Below are 10,918 nucleotides of genomic sequence, written 5' to 3' on the forward strand. Positions count from 1 at the left end.
AACAACATTGCCACCTCTCAGGAACCCAGGAAGGGTTTTTTTATTGAAACTGGAAACCGTGTGGTGGCAACAAGTACGGCTGAAGTCTCAAGGATTTCAGCCTCACCTGGCAAAAAATGCATTGCAGAGTTGCCAAGCCTGCTTTTTTCATATCCTGTTGCTGGGGATGGAGCCGGAAACTTTCACATCCCTCCCTTTTTCTCACTGTGGTGCAAAAAGGAAGAGATGAGGAAAGCTTTAAGAGGCAGCACTTCCTTTTGCTGCAGTGGTTTTCCTGGAATGATCCCAGTCACAGATGTGCCCTTTTGCCCACCAGCCTTAGCCAAAAGAGGAAAGGGGCAGAGATCCTGGTGGTTTGAGTGGAGGAGTATGGGAATAAATCACACAGACTTAATTTTCTGCATTGTGGAAACAGCCCCTTTATTTACTTGACTGAATTTCATACAGTTTTACAGACCTCACATGGGACTACAATTGGTCAGTAGTTTTCCTGCCAATTACTTTATCGGTTAGTAACAAATTATTATTCTGTATTGATTGGTCAAATTCTCAGTGCATACATGCAGGGAAGTTTGAGAGCGATAATTTTTATTTTTCTATCTAACAGTGTGAGAACAGTTTATACAGGTGTAAGTTGTTTTTTACCCAGGAATAGATTGTTATGTTAATGAACAGCTCACAACAGGACTGCTTTCATATAGAAACTTGCAAAATGCGAGCTTTGACAAGGCCAGCCACTAATTCCAAGAGAGAAGGCTTGACTTTATGAGGCCTTTCTTTATGAATTTTTTGCCTTACTGCAACAGAGGAGGACCAAACTGCAGACAGGGATGGGGACAGGGGACATGAAATACTCACAGCTGTGAGGAAAACAGACACATGAGACTGGGAAGGGGAACACCATCTAATAAGTGATAGGGCCATGTAAGAGATAATAATTATTCTGATTTTCCCAAAAAGGAAAAAAGCATGGGTAACATCTGAAAGTGGCAAGAGTTCAAGCTGTGTCTCTGTGTCAAGGCCAGAGTTTTAAACTTCTTGTTGGCATGAGCAAACCCCACTGCAATATGTGTGGATGCTGGAGGGAAGTGGTGCTGGGAAACAATAATGTGAAAAGCTAAAAAGAGACAGGGAACAATGCTTGAAATCTAAAAGGCTTCAGCTTTGTCTTTTGGGCTTTTTTTCCACTCTTCAGTGAAAGCAATTAGTGTTTGCAGGCCCCTAAAGTGAGAGTCACCGCAGATCCATCCCACTGAAAAGCTGTCCCTGTGTCCTAAGTGGCCCACAGAGTTTTCTCTTCCATGACAGGGCCACCATGAGGCTCCAGAAATGTTTCAACAGCAAAGCCAAGATCCTGCAGGAAACTAAAGCTTGGGAAATGGGTGGGAATGATAACTGTAATGAAAAACTTGTACTTTTTCTGATGAGGATCAGAAAAAGTACAAGGAAATTGTTGTCCAGAGAATTCATGGAGTGGAGTGGAAAGCACACATGAATGCATGTGGAGATGTTTTCTGGAAAACCAAAAGTTGCTAACAAAAAGCCCAAGGCAGTGAACCAACCAACCAACCAAAAATCCCACACCAATAATAAACCCCCCAAACAACAACAACAACAACAACAACAAAAAAAACAAATACAAACAAATAAACAAAAAACAGCCCATGCCCATAATCCACAGGAAGCTAATCGTATGATCATCCAAAGGAATGGTGAATGTGTACTGCCTTTGCTATTTTTACCTAATCTAAATTTCTGGCCTTTAAAAATGTTTTTGGTTTTGTTTTTCTTCACTCAGTAATTGCAGAGAATATTACATCCATCAAGCTCTTAATTCTCTGCATTTCACTTTTTAATCAACTACAATGCTCAATCTCTAGATTAGTCAAAAAACAAAGCAAGCTATGAGAATTATAAAGTCTTTAGAACTTCTCTCTCAGCTGACCACACCAGGCTGTTCTCACTGGGGAGATACAGCAGCTCTTAGCTGGGATTTACAGATGGAAAAGGTAGCTTCTTCCTCAGGTTTTGTTTGGTTTCTGATTTTTGGGATGTCTTATTCTTCCGTCAGATTCCAGAACATGAAATCAGGTCAGAAAAGGCAAAGAAAAATTTTAAAGGAAAATTAGTGAGATCTAAATTAATGTAAAGGTTAGCAATGTCACAGTAGTTTAACAAATTGCATGGTAATTCATTAGAAACATTGTATTCTGTTTCTAATTAAGGTAGGATATTCAGTTTGGTTCCAGTGGTGTTTGAAGCTGTGGGGAGTTGGTGAATTGAGTCTGAATTTTCCCCTGGGTGCTAACTTCACCACAAAGAATTGTGAATTTGATCTGCTCCAAATGCCATGATACTGTTTGTAAGACTTTGTGATCTCTTTTACTTCACACTTTCATACCAGAAATTTGAATGTGAGTCAGCTTTTTCAGGTTTGCTAACCCAATATTTAGGGTTCATTACTCAGTTTTCTGCCTTCCTCTTTTATGATGCAGAATTCATCATATGTGATTTTCCACTACTGCACATTCAGTATCATCAGTTGCACCTGTGAAAAACAGGCATAAAATCCGAGAACTATGGAGTTAAAATCTCTTCACAACAGTGGGAATGACCAGTGCTGCTCTGAAGCCAGAACATGAATTTTGAAAAAAAGTTGTGAGGTTTTTAATTGTAATTTGTGCAACACTGTAAAATTTTGGAAATTCTCAGGAGTGGTTGAGAACTGGGGTTAAACATTTGAGTGTCAAGCACAGAAAAGCAGGAGTCCTGAACTACAAGTGCAAATACTTATAACAGCATTTCCTTTGGTATTTTAGTTTGAATAGGGAATGAAGGGCAGGATGTAGAAAAACTCTTTTGACAGTGTCCTGTGATCCTGATGCCTCTGGTTTGGGCAGGTATCAATAACAGTGTGCTTACATAAACAAAAACAAACAAACAAATAAAAATGAGAGAAAATTACACGGAGGAACAATGCACTCTCCCACTGTACCCAAAAAAGCACAAAAACAAATGGCCACTCATCTTGTGGTATAGCAACATACCTCTGAGTGATTAATGAATTTTTTTCAGTGCAACAGCCAGAATAAAATAGTTGGGAGGTTCTGGCTTGCCTTGAATCACAGCTGAATATAATTTTTTTTTTGGCAAAACAACAAAAAGTGTTTTGTGTTGACTCAAAACATTACATCAAACTGAACTGAGTCCTCCCCGCTCCTGCACTGTAAAAAAATGATGAGACTAATTTGAAATGCATCTTGTTTATTAAGATACTAAATCCAAAGTATGCCTGGCTGTGAAAAAAAAAAACCCTCAGTGGTAGACAAAAAACTTAAAATTAAATTTTATGCATCTGAGGTCCAAGCCAAGTGACTGGGCAAGTTTCAGTAGCACCTCATCAAGTGAATTTTAAAGTAGTAGAACAAATATAAAACATCATAGGGAAGTTACTTTTATTACCCCCTTCAATTTTTCTATTAAAACAATAAAACTAATAAGAAAACCATAATAGGAAAGCTTGGAAAGTCTTGATTTTGAAGAGTAAAATAAGAGTTAATGTTCTACTGTCGTACAACCACATTCTCTGCTCTCTGCAGAGACACAGACATACATTGGGCAACGTTCTCTTTATTTTCTCAAACATAAAACCAGAAAAAATTCCTTTAAAGTATACATTAACCACTTTGCTGTGGAAAAAAACCTCCAGACTGGTATTTGCTCTCCTGTGTAAGATTATTAATATTAATGTTACCTATTAGAATAACACAGTGCTGTGGGGATTTCAGATGCTGATGATGGCTGGGATTTTTCCAGCTCAGAGGCACAAAATAGTTTCATTTCGAGGTCCAGAAATGCTTTTCTTAGCCAAAGTGAAAAACAGATGCAGTTGTTAGGGGGTACACTACACAATGGTAGTCAGGAAGGAAAACACATATTAAAAAAAAAAGCCAATGATGAAAATCATCATTGGACCAATGATGGTGTTGCAGAGGCACTGAGAAAGGGAAACTTTGGTGTACCAACAATAACAAGAATGACTACAGGTTGGAAAAATATTTCTTATTCTTAAAGTTAAAGAATAAACTTTTTTTTTTCCTATTTCATTGCAAACTTTGAATTTCTCAGGTAACTGGATTATCGCTGCTTAAATTTATTCTGTCTCATTTGTAAGGAATTGATTGACTTTTTATTTTTAATGGTGTTTTACCCACACCTAGCTTTTACATATGATGGAAGTATGCTTTCATTTTTTTCTACTATTAATTCGATGAGTCGCCTAAAAAGGAAAAAAGCTCACGTTTAAAAACAGAATTAAGCTAAATATCCATTTTTTAGGCAATTTCTAATGCTGTTTTAAATACAGTGTCCAGATATTGGTAATTGTTTTGATGTCAGTCATTCTGCTGTTTTGGCAGTAAAAAATTTACTTGGAAGCTAAAGTCCTGCTCAACTTTGTTTGCTAGAATGTTCTAACCTCTGCTAGAATATTTTGATCTCTGAAGCCCTTCATAAATTGTCCTGTATTTCTCTTAGTGCTTTAGATAATTCTGAAGAATTCTTCCTGAAGTTCTTGCTTGCTTATGAAGAAGCAGGAAGCTCATGTTCCTTTGTCCTGTATAATTAATGCACTCCTTCACTGAGTGATTTGGTGCAAATCCTTGCATCTAAAAGTTGTCATTAGGGCAAGGCAAACAATCAGAAATCATTTACTTCTGCTCTAACTAATCGTGCCTTGGGATGTATTAACTCCTCTGAGTGTTTGGAAAAGATAGAAATTATTCTTCTGAAAAATCTCATGTATTGTTGATTTTTTTTTTATATAAGATGCAAATTTTTCATCATTGGAGTAAAAGGGGGGAAAAGGGACATGTTAAAGCAACAAATTTGTTAATTTTTCTTGGAAGATATATGTTCTTAAGCTTGAACCAGGAACCATGTACACCACTATCTGCATTATAATAATGACTATTATTCTTAATAATAAGCCTATCAGCATAAAATGACCTTGTTGGGATACTTTGTTTTGCAAAAAGATCTGTGTTTAGCTGTGATTGCTCCTCTGATATTTGCCATTGTGTTCTGTATAACTGCAAATACCTTACTGACGAGATTAAAAATCCTGTGTTGTTTTTTTTTTTTAACAGTTTGTGAAAGATGAGATTTTCATAATCATATCTTCTGCAAAAGCTCAGATAAGAAAATTACTTCTTGTTTGTTTTTTTTTTTTGAGGTTTTTTGTTTTGGATTTTTTTATTTGGTTTGGGATTTTTTTTTAACTATGGAAATATGTTTTCAATAAACTCATTAGCTAACAAAGAAAAAAAAAACAGTCTATTGTGCAACTGTGTTAAAAGCAGGTCAGTTCTTAACAAATATGTGTTTTAAACTGAGCCCAATTTGGCTGTAAGCTGCAAATGCCATGTGTTGGATGTGTTTTGCATGATGTGGATATAAAAACAGAACCAGCAATTAAAGCTTGAGGCACTTGCAATTTTTAATTTATATGTTTGTCACCTGCAGATTGCCATTGGTACCCATAAACAAGGCCACAGGTGGTGCTTTCAATTGATAATTGACTGGAAGTGTAAAGGTTTTCATTGGACATCCTTCTGGGTAACAGTGGTTTCTGACGCTGAAATTTTGGGTGCTGATGGTTTTAATTCCGATATTTTGACTGTTTATTTCATTAATGGGCTCAGAGCATCTTTTTGAAGCCCAAGACTAAGAATATAAAGATGTGAAGATGACACAGGCAAATACAATTCACAGCAAATTAAAGGAAAGGAGAAATTCAGAGCTGGGAGTTGTTCAGTTTTTTGTGAGCTATTGGTTGTTTAGTAAAGATTAGTCGAAGACTTGCTGCTGTACTACTCTATTAAGATTTTTTTTTTTTTTCGTAAATCTGATGCCTGAGATTTCTATGGGTAACCTGGGGTTGAGTCTGGAGAAGGAGGAAGCTGTGACCCCTGGAATGGTGTGAGAATTTCATGCAATATCTTCTCCTCTAACTCTGCATTCTGTCTTTCGTGCAGACCATCACTACCCATTCCTCAAGCCGGAATTTTTTCCAACTGTAATTTTACAGACTTGTACTGCAAGACTAAAGAGGTAAAAACAGTAGGAGCATGGGGTTTTTTGGGGGGCAGCATATATGATCTGCTTGTGCAGACCAAAGAAGGATCAGAGAAGAGCTGTGGGACCAAGCAGGACCTCTCCCAAAAATTGCCAGGGTGACTGGGTGCACAGAGCCAGGCAGCAGCTTTGCTGCTACCAAAAAAAAAAAACAAACCTGTGTACTAAATACAAGAATAACCAGTAATTTCTGTGGTATTGGAGACCTTGAAGACCAGTCTAAGGAATTAACTGTGTTCCTTCCTCTGGGAAAAATAAAGGAGTCACCTGTTAGAGCTGAGCTGTTCACTGTTGTTCTCCATAGACTCAGGCTTTCTTAGATCTGAATCAGGTTTTCTATGTGAAAGACCTACTAGGAAAAACCAAACCAAACAAACAAATTGAAAACAAAACTGCAAACCAAGAAACAAAAATTAGCGCGAGAGAGAAGCAAAGAGGAAAAATTCCTTTAACTATACTTTCGTCTTTTATTTATGGTTTTTTTGTTTGGGTTTTTGGTTTTTTTTTTGTGTTTTTTTTTTTTTGTGGAGAAGAAAGACAAGGTGAATTAAAAAAAAAAAAAAAAAGAAAAGAAGATGATTGGACAAAACCAAATCTCTATATTAGAACTATATCCTCTGCCAGAGCTGCACTTTAAAGCACCTGGATCATCTTTGTTCTCACATATATATGATTACATGACTTTTTAATTTCCAGTTAACTCTGCGAGTGGAAACAGCTTGGTGGAACAAAGCCAGAGACAGACTGCCACGGGATGTTCCTCATCATTCCTAGGATAAAGACCTCTGCATTTCTGCTGCACACTGTTTGAATTGGCAGCTGGCTGTGCCCACGCAAACCAATCCACAGGGGTATTCCAGCATGTGCATGAGATAAAACTCCCACTGTGAAAGCCTGCCAGAAGCAGGATGATAAAAACCATCTGTTCCTGCAAGTGTTCCTTCACTGAGTGCTCTCAGCAGAGCTTCAGCTATTGCTCCTTTGATGGGGGTTTGTTGAAGGAGAAGCAACGAGGGATTTTGCGTCTTGGTAGGGGATAAAATGTGCACTTGCACATGTAGTCATATGTGAAAGTAGGCGGTGGGAGTGTGCAAAGCACAGCCAGATCCTTCTCAGTGGCATCCAGGGAAGGACAACAGGCAGTGGACACAAAAAATTGTGAAACACAGAAACAAGGAAACACAGAAAATTCCACACAAGTGCAGAAACACCTGACCACCCAGCTGGACACGGGAACAGCTTCCCCAGAGAGGGAATCCATGGAGATTCTCATTCAAAACCCACCTGAACACAGCCTTGTGGGCTTGGGGATGGTGGCCACACCCAGAGGTTCCATCTGAGATTTACAGCGTCCCCAGACCATGTTTTGGGTGCTCTACACCCCTATGAAAACAGCAGAAATTGTGCTGTTTGCAGACTCATTTCTGAATCTGAAACTGAGGGCTCTTCATGAAAAGTCAACAACTCTGAAACTGAGCTGTAACCTTCAGCTCCTTTTTTGTTTTTAAACAACTTGTCTTCAGATTTCAGGTTAGTCCAGATGCTTTCAGTGCCAGAATCACCCTCTGCCCCACCAGAAATTTCGTTTGCATTCCTCCTCCTTTCTGAAAATGTCAAGACTTAACAATGCAGGCACAGCAATCATGACTGTGGAATGCATTACTATTATTGTTGTTATTATTATTACTATTTTAGTAGCACCTTGTTTAGCAGAAGTATTCTTCTGTAGCCTTCCCATCTCCATTTTTTTTTCTATTTTTTTGTCTAAGGGCAGGTTGAATGGAAATGCCACAAAAATACACAAAATATTTGTTAGGTTAGGGAGAAAAAAAGTCAAACATCAATATATCATTGGGATTTTTTTGACAGGATTCCATTTTCATGTAACTATTATTTAAAACCCAATGAATGACAGTTTACAACATGTATAAATAATCTGGACATGGGTCTAGTTTGTTCTGTGAATTTCACCTGTTTAGAAGAGTAAAATGCTGACCAAAGGTGAAGAAATAATACTAGTCTGAACAAATAAAATCCAGATGCTGTTGCCTTATTTCTATATTTAAAAAATTTTTTTTTTTTTTTCTATTTCTACCAAGATTTGCAATTTTGAAAGGTGCAGCTGCAGAGGTAATGACTGACAGAAAGCCGAGGTCTCAACTGTTTGAAACATGAATAAGCATCTGAAAATATGTATTGTTATCTCAGATGAGCCTAGATGCATTTTTGTGGCTGACACAAGACCCATCTACCGTAAGTGTTTTGTAAGGCACTGAAGCCAGTTTCAAGACAATGAAATAATTTCAACATAAACAGGTACCTACTAGGTTTCATGTGTTAAGAATGTCCTCCTGCATCAGAGCAGCAGATCCTCTTATCAGAATGCCTTGCTGTTGGATTTCTCAAACATTTTCCACCCGCCCGCTCTCACAAAATGCTTGCTACATTCCCAAGATTTCCAGGGAAAGCAGCATCCTACCAAGTTTAAAAATGTTTCAGGATGAGCTGACATGCTGGTGTCAGGGCAGTCTTGGGTCTGTGAGTGGTCTGGAACCACCCCCGGTCCAACACAGGGAGAGGAGGGATGGATTCCCAACACACAGAGCACAAATCGGGAAGGGGAGGTGACTGATCCCATCCTTGCACTGGCAGCCTTCAGTGGTACCAATCATTTCTTTACAGCTGGTCATTCCAGTGTTGGGGAAAATTTAGCCTTTTTTTTGTGTCTGCTGGAAATTAGGTGAAATGGGGGAGGGGGGGAGGTGTTATCATATTTCCTGTCGAGAGGTGCTAAGAAATATTCCTTTGCTAGAAGATTCAAGTCAGCTTTATCAGTGAGTGTAAGACAGAAATCATTACAATTTTGGCTGGACTGAAATATTTTTTTGGCCATTAGTCATCTAAAATGTATAAATCTAACCTGATTTATTGCTGGATAGTGGTTCAGGTTTTCTTCACTTGAGAATTCCCATGCAAAGCAAACCCCAGAGTTAAAGCTTTGATAATGGACAGGGCATGTGCAACTCCCAGGCTGTAATGCTGAGCACATTGGGAAATCACTGCTTTCTGGCAAGCCCCTTAGTGCCTTTGTGCAAATTTCTCAGAGTGTGCAGTTCAGGGAGAACAGAGGTCTGGTCCCTGTGAGCTGGAGCACTAAACTGATGCACAGTTTCCATCTCCATTATCTTTGGGAAGACTGCCCCAAACCTGAAAAGATTTAGGAACCCCTGTTGCTCAAGTCTCCACAACAATGAAAAGCAGGTCAGTTAGAGGTATAAGACAGACAATGACATTGCTAGTGCTATTCCTTCTGCCCACTACTATGGTGATGTCGATTGCTCAATTTATGCAAATTATTATTCCTTTTTCTTCAAATAACTTGGTGCTTAAAAATAGTCATCAATCTGCTTCCTGCAATTTCTGCTACTTTCTCTATCTAACTTAAAAATCCCAGCTGAAGTTCTCACACTATTTTCTCACTTGCAGTCTACTTCTTTGGCTGGGCCTCTTATGTCCTACAACTGCACAGCAGGAGGATTCAGGATTGGCCTCAGACTTGTGCTCTACCATGTAGAATTTCCTATAAAAGTACATAATATAGCATTGTTGCTGTCCTCAGCTGAAAAAAAGAAAAAAAAAAAAAGGGAGGGGAGAAGTCATAAGCTAAATTTAAGCAGATGCAATGTGGACTTCCCTGGATGTGTAAACTGCCTACCTTTTAAGAAATAACAAATAAGAGGAGGACTGGGTTGAGTTGAATTTTTCCTAGTGAGATTGTTGTCATTGTTGAATACGAGACAACACTGTGACCACTTTGCCTTTCAGAGTGGTGGCATCCTTGGCAGAAATCTCTGCCTGAATTAACTGATGCAGAGAAACCTCTAAAAGCTTTCCTGGAACCCAAACACAAGCACAACCCCCCTTCCACCCTCTCCCACATTTATCCTCTGCCTCCTTCCTCCACCCACCTTCCACATCCCCACTTTTCCACACTCCAGCCCTGAACCAAGTGTGGATTCTGTTTTCCAGATAGGTTTTGGTATGTGTTGCACAAACCCAGCTGACAAAGTAGTAGGCTTAGGTAATTGAATAATCAGATGGATGGTGGATGAAGGCCTGAGATTACCACATCCACTGACATCACCTGTCTGGATTAGGTGGGGTCTAAGATTTGTTTCTTGCTCTTATGAAATATTGTGATTATCTGATTAGTGACACGAGGTAAATAATTGGAGTGCAAACAGTTGTAACTAGCAGGCCTAGAAAAGAAATCATGCTTAAAAGCTGTTCTGAGATATGGTTTCATTTTAGTGTCCAGACTGAACACAGTGTTTTAACAAAATGGGGAGTTTCATTGCTGTTTCCCTGCTGTTTTAAGAAGCAGCATCACAATTATGCCCCCAGACAAAGTAATTTAACTTCTACATGGGTTTTTTTGGGGGTGGAGTTGTGTTTGTTTTGGAGACTTTTGGCCAAAATCAAGAGTTTGATTAAGTAAATAAAATAATTTTTTAAGAAATAACTGCTTTTGCCTTTGGCCTTGCTGCCGTGATTTACTGGTTTACTCTCCCTGAGTCCCACCACTTTTCCAGCAGGGCTGGGCTTTGCTCTCCAGATATCAGGAGTGATACCACCAACACTAATCCCCTCTCACCCTTTCCTAGCAGATCATACATGGAAGTCTCCAGTCAAGGCTGCAGTGCAGAGGGGAGCAGGAGGAGGCTGGGGGAGGCAGGAGGACATCCAGCCACATTCCCAGCCAAAATATTTGTGCTTTGGCTAA

The 10,918-nt window shown here is 39.0% G+C and overlaps 1 long non-coding RNA gene across 1 annotated transcript; it reads left to right on the forward strand.

The window, feature by feature from the left end:
* Nucleotides 1-642: 642 nt before the first annotated feature.
* On the forward strand, nt 643-10,657 carry LOC140681928 (uncharacterized). Its single transcript, XR_012053148.1, has 2 exons — nt 643-6,111; nt 6,832-10,657. It is a non-coding gene; the product is annotated as an uncharacterized lncRNA (long non-coding RNA).
* Nucleotides 10,658-10,918: the final 261 nt, after the last annotated feature.

This window comes from Taeniopygia guttata, chromosome Z (assembly GCF_048771995.1).
Source record: "Taeniopygia guttata chromosome Z, bTaeGut7.mat, whole genome shotgun sequence".
In the NCBI taxonomy this organism is placed as follows: Eukaryota; Metazoa; Chordata; class Aves; order Passeriformes; family Estrildidae; genus Taeniopygia; species Taeniopygia guttata.